This window comes from Ictidomys tridecemlineatus, chromosome 11 (assembly GCF_052094955.1).
Source record: "Ictidomys tridecemlineatus isolate mIctTri1 chromosome 11, mIctTri1.hap1, whole genome shotgun sequence".
In the NCBI taxonomy this organism is placed as follows: Eukaryota; Metazoa; Chordata; class Mammalia; order Rodentia; family Sciuridae; genus Ictidomys; species Ictidomys tridecemlineatus.
This window is the reverse complement of record NC_135487.1, coordinates 111,751,671-111,768,350: the sequence shown is the minus strand read 5'-3', so window position 1 is coordinate 111,768,350 and position 16,680 is coordinate 111,751,671. Positions and strand designations below refer to the sequence as shown.

The window sequence follows — 16,680 nt, the reverse complement described above, 5'->3', positions numbered from 1 at the left end:
AAAGAGGACTGAAGTGGAAGACACTAAGTGGCCACCAGGAAACAAAACAAAACAAAATGACAGGAGACCAGAAAATGAAGCTGTAGGTTGCCTAATGATAAACCAACCTGGCTCATCTATATCTTTAAGGGTTGGAAATATTTTTTTTTGAAGAAAATAATCCAATACAAAGATGAAACTAAGTCAGGCACCGACTGACTTACCATTTAAAACTAGAAGGTAGTCAGGTGGTGGGTTTACAACACACAGCTGTAACCATCCAGGCCTGGATTGTGGAAATAGAGAGCTGACGCTGGGGACAACCGTGTGTCCGTCCCCTCAGATACAGAACGCTTGGTTGATGGCTGATGTTTATGTAAGTCTGGGCTTTTGACCGCTCTTGTTTTCCCTTCCCTCTCTTTCTGAGTAATTTCGCCACAAAAATATACTGAAAAACATTCCAGTTCTCTGAGTTTACTCAGGATGATGTCTGTTGAAATAGGCAGCATTCAATTCAAATTGGATACACAAACAGAATGGCAGGGGAGGGGAATTCAGTGGTGTGTAGGATTGAAAAGTACCAGGATAGATTAGAAATGGCCACGTGGAGACCTCACATGAATTTCTCCCTCTGTCTCTCCGCTCTTCCTTTTGCTTCTCTGACTGCATGCAGGCTACATTTTCCATCATGTCCAGGTTTATCTTTTTGATTAGCAGTTGCTACAGAGAAAGAGGGCTTCTTTGACCTTAGCTTCTGCGTTATATGCCCGTCCCTGACCCAATCACTAGTCTGTGGGGTGTGGGAGGTGGAGACTGGCCAGGGCTGGGTTACAAGTCCAGCCCTGGAACTGGACAATGAAGAGGAAGAGATAGGGAAGAAAGCACCCTGTTCCCCACAAAAACCCAAACGGAAGGAGAAGTAGGTGCTTAGAAGAAAAATCAGGCTATTTTCACAAGAAAAAAAAGTAGAATTGGATGCCGAGAGCCATCAAAAAGCAGTAGCCACATACATACTATGATCCATTTCCTGCTTCTGGTTGTCCATACACATGATTTTAAAAATGCCCCTACTTTCTGGGCATGGTGGTGCACACTTGTAATTCTACCTACTTGGGAGGCTGAAGCAGGAGGATTGCAAGTTTGAGGCCAGCCTGGATAACTTAGCGAGACGCTGTCTCAAAGTAAAAGTAAAAAGGGATGGGGATGCAGCTCAGTGATAGAGCAACCCTGCGTTCAGTCCCCAGTAGTGTGAGTGGAGGGAGGAAAAATCCCTACGCAATAGCATGAAATTACCCTACATATGCATGAAAATCCATCCTCTTGTGCTCCAAAGGGAGTGTACATTTTCTCATGTCTAACTTGTCTCAGTTTTTCTTGGTCCCCAGCTTCTAGTCCATGACGTTTTAATGATTTTCATTCTCTCTACAGCCTGTGGCTAAACTACAAATTCAATCACTCCCTACACAGTCTGTCTAAAATGGATAAAGGGAAAATAGGGTAACTCTTACATGAAAGCAAAGGAGAGGGTAAATAATAAGCACAGAGACTGTCCTAGAGGAAGTATCATATTCTTGCTAATTAGAAATAGCAAGAGTTACCTGCCCTGAAGAGAACTTGAGTTTTCTGGCCAATTTAACTACTTTCAGTTTTACTCTCAAAAAGGATTCTTACTGACTCTTTCTCCATGACCTCGACTTGATGGAAATCGGGGAGGGTTCCTTTTCTTGGGAACTGAGCTGTTTTAGTCAATCACTTGATATTGTATTTCAGAAGTATGAAGTTCATCTCTGCTCTAGACCTTGGCCTGGAGTCTTAAAGACAGGCTTAGGGCTGGTTCATTCTCCAGTTTTCTGTTTAATGGTGGCCATTTTGGCCTCTGCCAGGGTGATTTGAAACAGTGTCTGTGGCTTCTGGTGCAAGGCTGTGTCTTAGTGGATAGCTCTTTTAATTAGGGTGACCTGCTTCAGATGGGGACAGCACAGCAGGAGGAGTTTGATGCAGACCTGGGTGATAGTCTTCCCATTTTTAGTCTTTACTTTAACGTCATTTTGGTCACTGTGTGCAAGATGGAGATTTCAGTTCTTTGGCATGACTGGGTGCATTGGACTCTTTCTCATTTGGGGTTGCTGGTTAGTAGCAGGAAGGAAAACTTATAGCCAGGCTTTTCTTTCTTTCTCTGTTTCTACATAGCCAGTTTCAATATCATCATGTGCCTTTCTTTAGATAATTTATAAAATTATAAGTAGTTTAAAGTCTCTGAAATTCTGACATTGGTCAATATCTCAAACTCTATCCCTGACATGGAGAGGTCTGACACCTTTCGTTCCGTTTCTTGGCTACCATTTCAAAAGACACAGAGGAATCTGTGTCTAGCCTGGCACAGAGGAATCTTTTCTATTCTCACTCTTCCTCAACCCAGCCAATTGCTGGGCTGCGACATCCCACATACAGCTATATAGAACTCTTCTAGCTATAAGTTAGAACTAACTCAAAATAGCTTAAGCCCCAAAGGGAATGTTTTGGCTCATGTAAACAAAAAGTCTAGGGGTATCTTGGTTTCAGGCATGATCAAACAGTACTGTAAAGATTTGCTCCTGTGTGTTTTCTCTGTCTCTCTTTCTCTCTCCCCGCACCCCTAGCTTCCTCAGCTCTACTTCCTGTTATATCTTATCCTGCATACGGCACTGGAAGTGGCTCATTAGCAGGTCTGGATCCTGTACCACCACTGAAATGGAGGTAGAGGATGGCTCTGCACCTCTCTAAACCACAAGGACTAAAGGTGGAAAGCCGGTTATTTATTCCTAAAGGTGAGGCTATCCAAAAGAGGAGCAATGGATGCTTGTCAGGTTAAGAAAAATAACAGATGTATCACTTCTACTTGAAAACTTTAAGCATGTTGGCAACTGGGCTTCTTTTCTTATGGCACCCAGTGTTCAAACAGCAGACTCTTCAGTCATGTACACAGCCTGTTGCTGATATGAGCTGCTCTAAGGGATCTTTGAGACAGTCCTTTAAAATAAGTGCACATGTCTCTGATCTAGGGCTTTTCACAATCTAAGTTCCAGACAGGTATGCTTGTCACCTTTGGGAAGCCCCAGGGCATGGTGGCCAGGGTTCACATTGATCAAGTCATCACTACACTACAGCACTAGGCTGTAGAACAAGAAACACGTGATTAAGGCCCTTTGCAGAGCGAAGTTCAAGCACTCTGGCTACCCACCAAAGATCCACATCTCAAAGAAGTAGGGCTGGGCTGGGGATGTGGCTCAAGCGATAGCGAGCTTGCCTGGCATGCGTGCGGCTCAGGTTCAATCCTCAGCATCACATACAAAGAAGTAGGGCTTTACCAAGTTTAATGAGGATGAATTTGAAGATATGGTGGCTGACAAATGGTTTATGCCCAATGGCTACAGGCTCAGATTCATCCACAACCATTGTCCCCTGGACAAATGGAAAGCCCTACACTGTGAGGGCTTCCACTATGCTACCTTCTCCTTAGTAACACCTGTCAATAAATCCTGCTTCCTGTCCACCTACATCGTAATAATAATACAAAATAAAACTAGAACAAACAAACAAAAAACCAACCAAACAAACAAAACAAAAAGTGTTGAAGAATCTGTCCAGGTTCTTGAAATATGAGAATGAAAATAGTTATCTATTTTACCTCAAAATGTTGAAGAAAAAAATGAAAAAAAAAGGCAAGGGTACACTATTTGTTTAAGAATAAAATAACAATCAGTAGGCACATAAGTTGAGACTTTTCTGAAGTTGCTGTGTACTTTTCAGACCTTTTGCTAAGCTGATAACTCTGATACTGGGGAAGCCTGGTTCTTCCTTTCACTGACTTGTCTATTACCTTCCCTGAGGACTTGAAGGGCAGGGGAGGGCACATGACAAGGGAGAAAGGAATGTCATTTCTGTGGGTCTCAGGCTCTGCATATCTTAGCTGGGAATGTGAAATTTATTCATTTCAATTTCAACATCGCCAGCAATGATCCATTGCAGGAATTTGTTAATTCAACCAGTATTCCTTGAGCGCTAATCCCTTATCCTTTCTCCTCCGTCTTTATGTTCCTCTCTCTTAGACCTTTTCCATCAACATTTAAATATTCCCAAGGATCTCTCCTCTTAAAAGGCAAACAATTGAACCCCCCACAAACAGAAAACCTTCCTTTGATCCTAAGCTACCAATCCTTCACAACCAAATTCACACATTTCGTGTTCCTTTTTAACTGTCTGCATCTCTTCCCTCCCATTTCCACTCCTGCCACTTGGGTTCCACTCCTGCCCCATGGGAACAAATGGGGTTATGGAAAAAGCACCATTGTCCTAGAACACAAACCCTTGTATAAAGTTGTGCAGCACTTGAAAGCTATACAGTGATTGTGTGATGTCTTGTCTTTTCAAATGGGGTGTAGACTCCTGGAGGGTAAGACATAGCTTGCAGTTACTCAGTGAATATCTTATTGTTGGATGTTATATGTTTACTCAGGCACAGTGCCGGGAGGAATGTGTTAAATAAATCTATGTTGAAATAATGGATTAACTGGGATTGGAAACAAAGGAGAGGCACAGATTTGGTATGAGGGGGATAGTGAGTAAAATTTTAACTATCCTGAGCAGAAATTAGAAATGTAGAAGGAAGATTTTGGGTGTTAGAAGCAAGGCAGAAAATAGCTTCAATGAATACAGATCACGCAAAATGCCACAGGCACACTTACCACTTTTTCAGTAGAGCTATTAGAGGCTATTTGTTTTGATGATGGTTGTGAACTCTTTCTTGGGACAATAGGGGAGCATCGTTAGAATGTTACCAGGCTGCGAACTGTAAAGAAGCACTCATTTATAGGGGCTGGAAAAATGTAGGCATCAGGGTGAAATTAATTTATATGAGCAGTTAATAAAGTGATGAAAACTTTTGGGAAGTGGACGATCCTATCTGCATGCTTCTCATCAATTCTCCATCTTAAATTAAACCAGCCTATTTTATCTCTGTGGTTAGAGTTCTAGAAAAAGAAAACTACGCCATTCATCTAGTGGATAACCTTTTCTTAAAAGTGAGCTAAAATCCTCACCCAAATGTCCTAATTCACATGGGTTCACAATGTGAGATGTGCCGGTGGGAGGGTAAGGCAGGAGGATCCCAAGTTCAAGGTCAGCCTCAGCAATGTAGTAAGGTGCTAAACAACTCAGTGAGACCTTGTCTCTAAATAAAATTCAAAAACAAGGGCTAGGGATATGGCTCAGTGGTTAAGAGCCCCTGGGTCTAATCCCTGGTACTAAAACAAACAAACAAACAAACAAATAAACAAACAAAAAACAACCAATTCCAGGGATTTAAAGAGGCCAGGACAGGTAATTGTGATCTTCTGTCTGATTATTTTTCAAACACATTCTAGAGCATCCCACTTGTTCTTTCCTAGCTGGGTTCATTACATTCTGCTCTTCTCCTTGACAGAACACAGCCTTTAGTCAAGTGACCACTATGTGGCCCCCGCCTCCTTGAATTTCCCACAAAGGTTTGGATCCCAGAAATTTCAAGAAACTTGTGAAGAGCTTTCTTGATCCTTGATGGAAGTGGAGTTCCTCTCTTGTCAAGGTCCCCATTCCTTCATTTCTCCATCCTCCAAACACACACTCAGTATACCTTAGGCATCATGTCTCCTTTTATAGGAGCTGAGTCTTAAAGATGAATGGAGCTAAGACTAGCAGAAAGTCCAGTACGTTCTTCATTCAACAGCACACTGGATTTTACATGTCTAAAGTTTAATTCACGTAATTTATTTTCCACCTCTTAATTCAATTGCTTTTCTTGAAAAGATGTCTGGGCCAAGGCCAACTTTGGAGGGAGGAATGTCACCGGGTCAGGATCTGGAAACAATCAGCCCTGTATGGTTTTAAGGGTGAAGCGCCAAGATCTTAAGGAACCCGAATTCCTGGTGAGCAGTCAAGTTCTTTTCTTTAATCCGCCTCCACCAGGATTTTGACGGCATAAAAAAGAAAATCTATTTAAAAAAAAAAAAAAAAGTCAACTCAAAGAGAACCCACCACAAACTTCCTCATTTCTAAAGAAAAGGCCGCTCCCACCGCAGAGCCTCCGCACACTGCGACAGCTCTGCGGCGATGTCCAACCCGGACGCTGCAGCCAGTGCTGGGAGCGAAGCTCCGGCACCACGCGTCGGCAGGCGGGTCCACGGCACCGGGCACGGGTTGTTAGCCCTTTCCTCCGGCACTCAGGGGAGTGTATGCGTGCCCTCCAGTCCTGGGGTCCTAGCCTCGACAGGGGTACTGCTGTGGTGGCAGGAAGTCCCTGCGAACTACAAATCGAGGCATGCTGGGAACATTCCCCTGCTCCTCCCAGGAAATGTCCTTTGTCCAGCCCTACAGGAAGCCCCAGTGAGGAGTCAGCCGGGCAGCCAGCCAGTCGGCTAGCTAGTCTGCCAGCGAGCCAGCCAGCCAGCCAGCGGCTGCTGGAGCCGCCGCCGCCGCCGCCGCAGCACAAGGGCAGTCGCGCCACGGTGCGAGGTGTCCCCGCTCCTCGCCGCGCCCGCCGCAACGCAGGTAGGAGCACGGCTGTGGCTGGGCTCCCCCGCCGCCTGAGGATGGTGCTGATAGGGACCCGACCTGATCACTGCGGGGATGGGGTGTGTGCATGAGAGCTGTGGCTGAAAGGCTTGGCTAAGTCGTGTCCCCCAGATGGCACCCGTTGTCCGCTCTCCTCCGGGCTAAGGGTTGCCGGGCGCACGGTGTGCCCTCGCGCCTCCAGAGCCGAGGCTGAGCTCCCTCTGGGGTCTCTGGCTAGGGGCTGGGAGGAGGCTACCACGCGAGGGAGGAGGCAGCGCTGCGAGAGGGAGTCGGACCGTCCCGCCGACCACCGAAGGGGGCATCAGAGACCCTCGGAAAAACGAAGCCCAGGGAGGAGCTTGGAAGGCCAGGAGAAGGTGAAGGGCTTTGTGTGCAGCTGTGGACCGGGACGGACAGCGCTCCCCTTGCCCTGCCTGCTCGCTCCCTTAGCCCCACCGGAGGACCGCAGGGTCAGGGTGGGGGTTCCGAAAGGGGCAGCAGGTCATCTTGGGTCCTGGTGAAATGTCTTCCTTTCCTTTCTTCACCCCTCCATTTTCCCCGAGTCACATTAGCGTTTTTGACTGCGCTCAGACTGGGCAAATGGCACAATAAGGACGGGTGGGTGGAGGGCTAGGCAGTAGTTCATCGCCCTAAAGGGGTCGCCATCTAGCTCTAGGAGGCTTCCCAACCACACATGGCCTTGTTGGAGGCTGGGCAATGGTGGGACCTGCACCCAGGGGACATGCCGAGGCTCAGGATTGAGTGTAGGCTTGGGGTGAGGCGTGTTGGGAGAAGTGGGCAAGTGAGAGGTTGTGAGAAAGCAGCGACACAGGGGCACTGAATGCATCTATGGCCAGTGTCCATAATGGCCTCCAGAATTGGATTATTACTTCTGGGAGTTTCTACATTTTCTGGTTTTCTTAACTGTTCCCTGCTGTCCCCCTCAAGTGAATCGCTTACCCCTCTACTGTGTGCTAGGCTGAATGCAGTTGGGTGATGCTGTACCCCTGCTCCATAGAAGTCTTAACCTGTGGAGTGACACACTACTCTGTATCTCCTATGGCAGTGTTATCCTCCTCCTAAGAGACTGAGTGTGGGAAATGTGGTGGGATAATGGCTAGCAAGTTAATGGTCTTTAAGAGCTGTGATGGATGAGTGGGTAACCCTGCCCAAGTGTGACTGCTGCAACTGAACTTACCTCACCTAAGGAGCCTCTTTTTTCTGCCCTCCCACTTGTCTCCAAGTGTTTTCCTCCTTTTCTTCAGGCAAGATATTGTGATTATCTAATATGGAATACATTTTTTGTTGTTGTTGTACTGGGGATTGAACCCAGGGCCTCTCTACCACTGAGCAATACCACCAACCCTTTTTATTTTATTTTTTAAAATTTTTAAATTTTGGGGGGCATACTGGAGGTTGACCTCAGGGGCACTTGACCACTCAGCCACATCCCCAGTTCTATTTTTTGTATTTCATTTAGAGACGGGGTCTCACTGAGTTGTTTAGTGCCTTGCTTTTTCCTGAGGCTGGCTTTGAACTTGTGATCCTCCTGTCTCAGCCTCCCAAGCTGCTGGGATTATAGGCGCTGGCTCCTTTTTATTTATTTTGAGACAGGGTCCTCTTAGGTTGCCCAGGATAGTTTTGAATGTGCAATCCTTCTGCCTCAGCCTCTGGAGTGGCTGGGATTACAGGTGTGCACCCCTGCAACTGGCTAGTGTGGAACACATTTTAAGAACCAAATGGACCTTTAAAATTGAGACTTGGTTGGCAAGGTTGGGGTACTCAATGCTTATATTAAGAAGGATGTGATAGGGCACAGAGAGAACCTTGCACCCTATATAAATGGTTTGTAGGGGGGAAACATTTCTTTACTGTATTGTCTAGAAGAGATGAGATATCTGAACTAAGGTAAGAATGGAATTGTCCAAGTGGAGGGCGTGAGGATGGGGAAGTGGAGAGGAATGCTCTGTGCATTTAGCGGATTGTCTTCAGTTGGGAGCATACTGGCTGTGTATCTTGGAGGTGGGGAAACATTGATGTCAGCCTGGCCCAAGAGAAAATAAGATGGCACCAAGTGGAACCAAGATCATAGATGGGAAGTCCAGCTGCCCGTTATATGACACAAAGGAAGACAAAGATGGCCTTCAAACACTTTTGGGATTAGAGTGTAAACAGATACCAGTCGGAAAACCCAGCAGATGTAGCTGGATTGAAGTGGTGAAGAGCGACCTCAGCAATGGCCTGTGTCTTTGGATGTCCTCATAATTTACTTGTTTGTTTGATTAATTCCTAGTTATCCAGTGAAGGGAAGGAGGAAGGGTAAAGGTTGGTTCCAAAGATGATAAACTAAGGCAAGAAAAGGCCTTGTTTACTCATGAAGGAAGAAAACAAAAAGCTTAAGAGGTCTGGAGCCTGAACCTATCTAAGATACCGCACCCTTTTCCTTTGCTTCTTTACAGTTTTCTGAGTACCACATACTAGGAAGTATGGACATAATCAGTGGAAGCAACTCCTTACTGGGGCATTCAAGATTCTTCACAATTCCAGTGCTTGCCTACCTCTATCCTCCTTTGTACCTGAGCCACCTTAAGATATCTAGCTATTCTTGTGGGAGACAGCTCTCCATCCCAGGTGAAACACATATTCTCTAATTTCCAGAAGTCAAGCTGAACCACCTATACCAACTCTGATTGTCCAAATCCTAGCCCAGACGATGAGCTCCCTTATAGAAGCCTTGCTAGCCAGAATTAATTTTGTCCTCATGGTACTAGTTGGCTTCTGATAGATAGTTGTTCATTTTCCTCTTTAAACTGTAAATCCCTTCAAGTTCCTGTAATCCCAGTGACTGGAGAGGCTGAGGCAAGAGGATTGCAAGTTGGAGGTCAGCCTGGGCAACTTAGTGAGACCCTGACTCAAAAAATAAAAAGAATGGAAGAGTGCTCCTGAGTTTATCCCCAGTATCACAAAAATATGTATCTACCATAATACATATATATGTAAGCCCCTTGAGTTCAACAATCCTTTCTGCCTGGTATTTTTTTACCTAGCAGGTACACAAATTTAGATACACAAATGATGTTTGATTTTAAAAACATGAATAAACAAACAGATGAGTGGAAAGGCATGAGTAGATGAATGCATACATCTTAATTTACCTGTTTTGTAGAAAATCCTTTCTCAGACCCATCAGGATTCATGCCTCTAGGACATCATAGACTAAAGCATTACCTTTTGCTCCTGGCTTAAGAAGCAAAAGGTTCCAAAGGTCCTAAAAGGACTGGTCACACTGTCTATTACAAAGACATTCATGAACATTTTTGAAAAGCTTCTTTGCCAGCCCTGTAGAAGTACATAGAATGAGTTAATCAAGTGAATAAAAAAATAATCTCTGTCATTCTCTCAGAGCAAAGATGGTAATTTTCCTTTTAATTATTAAGGTGCTTATTAGAAAGTAGCACCACAAAGACTGTCCTTTTTGCAGATAAGCCAGACAGGCACCATGTCTATTAGATTTTTATAGCCCAAGGGTTGAAAGGTAGAATATGGAAGTACAAGACAGATTAGACCCTTCAACTTCCTTTCTTCAAAGACATTGTAATTTAGTAATCCCTTATTTATATCTAACTGGACAGCTTTTCTTGGTTTCTTTCCATATGATTACAACCTTCACTGTTTCCTGAACATCTTCATATCAGCTACTAAACAGGATAATTGATTTGTGTTGCCTCATTTCATCTGATGACTGACATTATTATCTCCAGTCTACAAATGAGGAAACCAGGGCTTAGAGAGAAGAACCTCGCTGGAGTCCCAGATTGTACCCTGAAGACAGATTGGAATTTAGGTCTGTTGACTGCCAAGACTGTTCAGAATTTGCTGTCCATGCCAGATCTCTATTCCTTCTTTCCCTGGAATCCTCCACTTTACAGATATCCTACCATCATTAGGCTTTTAAAATCATTCTGAGATCTACACTGTTTTGTGTAAATTTGTTATTTTTATGACCTTAAACTAGCATGGCCATTAGTTGGCAAGGCCAGTTGCAGAATCCCTAATAGGACCTTTGGGCACACAACTGTCTGCCTGGAATTCTTTTCTTTTTTCTCCCAGCCTATCTGAATTCTTTGTTCCTCTCTTCAGGGGAAGCTCACTTCTGAGTAGCCTGTCTTGACCATACCATGCCACACCTTAGCCTCTCTTTCAATCTCTTGCATTGCATGAAATATTTGGGGTTCAATATCTTATTTATTTTGTAGTACTAAGGGTTGAAACCAGGGGTACTATATTTCAGAGCTATGTCTCTAGTCCTTTCTATTTTTTAATTTTCAGACAGGGTATTATTAAGTTGTGCAGGCTGGCTTCCAACTTGAAATCCTCCTGCCTCAGCCTCCTGAGTAGCTGGGATTATAGGTGCAGACCACCATGTCTGGCTTCAGTGTCTTCTTAATGAAAGACTTAAGTGAGCCCATCCACATGACAGAGATTGTATGTCCTGAACACAGAGTGGCATATGATGAATTTCCAGAAACTGTGTTAATGGTGAATTGGTTATAAGTAGAAGGCAGAAATGTGGGCATGAAGCATTGTTTATATGTTAACAGTTTGCTCCTACTGTAGAAGAGGTTTCCAAAGGGAGGATAATGATTTTCTCGGTTAATTTTCACCTTTCTCACATGACCACGGAAAGAGGTAAGCACCATCTGGAAGCATGCCAGAGCAGATCTGCATAGTGCTGTTTTTATGAGCTTGATAACTCCAGCACTGAATGATTAGGGGGCCACTGCTTCAGTACCTTTCCCCTTCCTGTCATGCTTACCCTCTGCCAAATCTGGGAGAGGCCTTTTGCTGTGCATCTGAGAAAATCAGAGGGGATCCCTGACTTCAGGTGTGGAGAAAGAGGGAGGGAGGGAGGGAGAGAGAGTGAGAGAGAGAGAGAGAGAGAGAAAGGATGGGTGAGGAAGGAAGATGATTCCATTTCCACTTCTGATATCACTTCTGAGAGAGTAGTGCAGTGAGTGTGGGGTCTGGATTTGGGCTGTATTACATCTTGTGTGATGGGGGATGGTAACAAAAGATCAGTAACCTCTCCTTGGGTGGAAGAGACTGTCCCATTTCACAAAATTGAATCCCTCTCTGGAGGCCGATTTAGACTTCCTTTCCTCTGACCTCAAGGCTTCCAGAACTTCGAAAGCCTTGGTGGAAACACAGTGTGCCATGAGCTGTTACAAGCAAGTTAGTCATTTTAAAGGCACCTAGGAGAATTCATGTGCAGCAGGTCATATTCTATTCATGTAGGCTAGCAACAGGGTTCCAGTGAGGTGTGCCGGAGGCTGGAGGGCCACTTGTGGTACCCCAGGCTTCCCTTCCTGCAGGGGCCCAAGGCTCAGTCCTGGGCACACAGCTCTCATTTGCTATGTGTAGTTAAGGAAACAGGACTGACTTTTATTCCGAGAGGTGTTTTATGTATATATGGTTTTCTTTCCATTAAATGACAAAACAGGAACCATTCTTTCTGGGTTTTATTTATTAAGACATGTTTTGCATTCATCCCAGTACTATGGGTATTCATTGTTTGAGGCTTGGTGAAATTTAGGCAGCCTTTTGACCATTTTTTCCCATACTGGGGATGATTATAAATGTCACAGAATCACTTTCCTCCCCTAGTCCCCCTCCCTGCCCCCCCCCCACCCCCTGCCTCCACTGTTTCCTTCGGCAGGTATTGACAGTGATTTCTGAAGGTGATTTTGAAAGCTGGACTTAAAAAAATCCACTAGAATTTAATCTCCACAGCTTGGAACTTAGAATAATGGGTAGCATATGGTAAGTGATCAGTAAATATTTGTTGAATGAATGAGTGAATGATATTTAAAATATTTCATTGTTATTCTTTCCTGATAGGATAGCATTGCCATTTTTGTTTTTTAATTTTTATTGAGTTGTGGAAAAGGGCATATGCTTATAAAGCCTATTAAGATGGGGAAATGATTGTCTACATAATATACACACATAAAATTTTGAAATAGACTTTTTTAGGGCGTATTCAGGGTCACAGCAAGATTGAGCAGAAAGTAGAGAGAGTTCTGGTAAGTCCCCACACATGCCCAGCCACTGCCAACATCCTGTACCAGAGTGATACATTTGTTACAGTTGATGAGCCTAGGTGGATACATCATCAGCCAGAGTTCCTGGTTTTCTTTAGGGCTCACTCCTGGTTGTACAATTCAGTGGGTTTTGACCCATGTATAATGACATGTATCCACCACTATTGCACAGAAGAGTTTGATTGCCCTAAAAATCCCGTGCCCCACTTAGTCAGCCCTCACTCACTCTAGCCCCTGGCAACCATGGATCTTTTTACTCTCTCCATAGTTTTGCCTTTTCCACAAGGTCATATAGTTGGAATTATATATATTATGTAGCCTTTTCAGATTGGCATTTTCTTAAAACTTAAGTTTCTTTCCGCTTTTCTTCTGGCTTCATAGCTCATTTTTTTGGGGAGAGGGTGGGTAGCAGGGATTGAATTCAGTGGCACTAGGCCACAGAGCCACCCCCCCCCCCACCCCAGCCCTATTTTGTATTTTATTTAGAGACAGGATCTCACTGAGTTGCTTAGCACCTTGCTTTTGCTGAGGCTGGCTTTGAACTCCCAACTCTCCTGTCTCAGCCTCCCGATCCATCCTCTGGGATTACAGGTGTGTGCCACCATACCCAGCTCATTTGTTTTTAGTGTATAATAATATCCTGTTGTCTGGAGGTACTACGGTTTATATATCCATTCATGAATTGATATTTTGGTTGCTTCCAAGTTTTGACAATTGTGAATAAAGCTGTTATAAAGATGTGCAGGTGTTTTTTGTGGACATAAATTTTCATCTCAGTTGGATAAGTGCCGAGAAGTGTATCTGCTGGATCATATGGTCAGAGTTATGTCCCTGCTTGGTTTTGTAAGAAACTTGGTCTTTCAGAGTGATTGAGCCAGTTTGCATTCTCACTGGCAATGAATGAAAGTTTCTTTTGCTCCATATTTTTACCAGAATTTAATGTTGTCTGTGTTTTAGATTTGGGCCATTCTAATAGGTGGATAGTGGCATCTTGTCGTTAATTTGCAGTTCCTTAATGGCATATGATTTTGAGCATCTTTTCATATGCTTTCTTGCTATCTATATGTCCTTATTGGTGAGATGTCTGTTCAGATCTTTTTTTGCCCATTTTTTAAAAACTGGGCTATTTATTGTTGACCTTTAAGAGTTCTACGTATATTTTGGATGGCAGTCCTTTATCAGAAACTCCTTTTGCAAATATTTTCTTTCAGTCTGTGACTTCTTGTCTTATTCTCTTTTTTGCGTATATGAATTTTCATCATTTCATTTCTTTTTTTGGGGGGGGGTATATATGTACCAGAGATGTTTTAAATATAAAACCAGATATAGGAAACCAAAGAGTAAGAGACTTGAAGAAACACCCCTTCGTGCCCCCGCCCCCATTTAATTTTTTTTTTTTAAATAAGGTAAATGTCAATTGAATTGAACCATACTACAGCCACAATCAGAATTGGCCAGGTGGTAGTTACCATAGGAACATGGTTGGTTCTATTTCCCTAATAGGTACCTGTGTTTATTGGTCAAATTAGTGGTTTGCTAGATATTTCTGGTCACCACTTCCTATATGGCATTTAATCTTTACAGGTTTCTTTAAGGGCTTATATTTGCTTCACAGCTTAATACTGGGCCTTTAAGAAAGGGGTTTTCTGATTGTATGTAGGTAATATGAGAAAAACAAGAAATTTGTGCCTCCCTGGTTATAAGAAAAAACAACAACAAATAAAACACCCTTAAACTGCCAGAGCATTAATTTCAGTCTAAATAGATACTCTTAAATACAAATTTCTCTGTATTTGAATGAGTTCCCTGCCTTCCATCTTCCGCTACCTACTTTTTTCTTGGTCTCATTGTTGTTTTGAGAATAGTGAGTGTTGGTCTTTTCTCATTGATCATTTTAATTTCTTGTTATTCCTACTCCCATGTTTCCTTGGATGGGAGAGAAGCAGTTGATCTGTTAGATCAGGGGAGAGTGGAGGAGTGTTTTGCACCATGAACACAAACAGCTCTCCCTACCTCCATTCTTTGCACAGCTGAAGCAAGGGTTAAAAGCAGGGAGTGGAGGAGGGAGCCACAGGGCCATTTGATACAGACAAGGGCTGCTGACATTTGACCAAGGAACGCAGAATTCTTTTTGGAGAACGTTCTGTCTAACTTTTGAAGCTAATTGCTACTTTCTGTCATGACTGCCTCTTAAGCAGGATAATTAAGCATGCTTGGCTCTGGGTGCTGACGGGCTATCCGATGCAGTCAGGAGAGCTAGCTTGTTTCCAGGGCCCTGCCTTACCTGCTGTGATTTTTGGTTAGGTCACTAGTCTCTTTTGTTTTTCCCTTTGAGACTCAAGGAAGGAAATAATTTCACCTAATTGTATTCATTTCAAGAAGTACGCAAGGGCCCATGGTGTGGTGGAATCACTATAACACAACTTGTGAACACAAGGAATTATGGTTGGGAGGTGATGGGGGAGAGGGAGAGCCCACAGTAAGGTATGCATTATTAAGTCTGATATTTATTTTTCAAACTAATATGAGGCAGGATGTGATAAGGAAAAGTATATCATAAGGAGTCATACAAAATGAAATAATTCGGAACATTTAAAATATTCCTATAAGGTCGGTTCCACCAGTACCTCATTTTATAAATGAAAAACTGAGGCGCAAACCTTTCACCACTGTAGGTCCTGCTTCCCTCCAGGAAGGGACAGACATCCCAGATTTCTTGAGGAGGGTCAGCGTGGCAAGACAGGAAAACACAATGCCTTCTGCAGGACGCAGAGCAGCCCTTTGGGGCTGGGGTTAAGGTGAAGAAGGAGAGTCAGGGGCTACTTTGTTGAGACTTGGAGTCTGTGCTACTTGTGCAGTAATTTAGGGGTTTCTGAAAAGAAGAATAAAGGGAGTGACATGTTAACTAGGTGAGTGTCCACTCCCGTGAGAGTGGTAATGAAATAAAAGGAGAAACTCAAAAAGGAAGGATATGGCAACTGGTTTGATTGAAAGGGGTGAGGAACAGGTCAAAGTTGACTCCAGGGTTTTGAGCCTGAGAAGTAAGAACAAAGAAGGCATTAACAGGAGTGGACACTTGTCGGAGCTGATTTGTAGCAAGCTTTTGGGAACTTTTTGAAATGACCCAGGTCAGATAACTCGAGTTACAAATGGAAATTCATTTAATCTTTACAATAGCCTTTCAAGGTGGCTTGTTCTGGCACATTGTGTCCATGAGGTAACTAAGACTGGAAGAGGTGAAATGAGTGTCCCCGAGGCATACGGTGTAAATGTGGTGTCTTCTGAATGCACCTAGGACTGCTGACTGCATAGTGTGTGCTTTTCTCCTTATTTCAGCTGCCTCCTGTCCCTTGTTACCTGGGATGTGCATGGCAGCACTTTGGGACTCTGGATCTTCGGTTATAACACTGGGGCATCTTTAGGAATGTAGATCTGAAGTGCAGGCCTGGGATTGTGGTCAAAGGTTCAACTTTGTGAGGCCTCTGGCCAGAGCAGGTGCATATTTAAAACTACAGGAAGATGCCAAAGCGTTGAGAGAGACAGAAGAAAATGTGGAACAAACCCTTGAAAATTGACCTGTTTTGTAAGGTAAGAAGAGGAGACAGGGTAGAGTGTGAAGTACAAGAAGAATCGCTCATTCCCAAGATCATCGCTCATTCTTCTGTACTCATTCGGAGGGAGGCCAAGCACAGAGTGAATTTCCAGGGAGAGCATCTTGATGGGAATTCTGTGGCCAGTTATTGAGCTATAATGCCAGACCCTTTTACAGTATTGTTGGTGAGATCACAGGAGATGTGACCAGAGGATTTGGAAGACAGAAAAATAAAGCTGCTATTGATGGGAGCCTGGCTTACTCAAGTTAGCAGTTAATATCATCTGCTGAGCTGGCTCATACCTGGAAGTCCAGGCTCATGGGGAAACTGGTGTGTGGGGTGATGTTAGCTTTGACCAGGGCTCACTGGCAACTTTTCCTCCTTTACCCAGTAGCCTGTAAGATCTGTTTGACCTTAGCTGGCCATAGCGGCACACGCCT

At 43.9% G+C, this 16,680-nt stretch overlaps 1 protein-coding gene and 1 pseudogene across 2 annotated transcripts in view; both read left to right on the top strand.

The window, feature by feature from the left end:
* Positions 1-2,865: 2,865 nt before the first annotated feature.
* On the top strand, positions 2,866-2,988 carry LOC120891057 (small nucleolar RNA SNORA70; annotated as a pseudogene).
* Positions 2,989-6,278: 3,290 nt separating this feature from the next.
* Positions 6,279-16,680, top strand: part of Znf697 (zinc finger protein 697) — a 29,155-nt gene continuing 18,753 nt past the window's right edge. The window contains exon 1 of one of the 2 annotated variants that reach the window (XM_005334940.5): positions 6,279-6,543. The gene's annotated coding sequence lies outside the window, so the exon portion shown is untranslated. Of the gene's footprint in view, positions 6,544-6,774; positions 6,924-16,680 lie in introns of those variants that run through there. The other variant, XM_078027107.1, reaches the window with a different exon arrangement.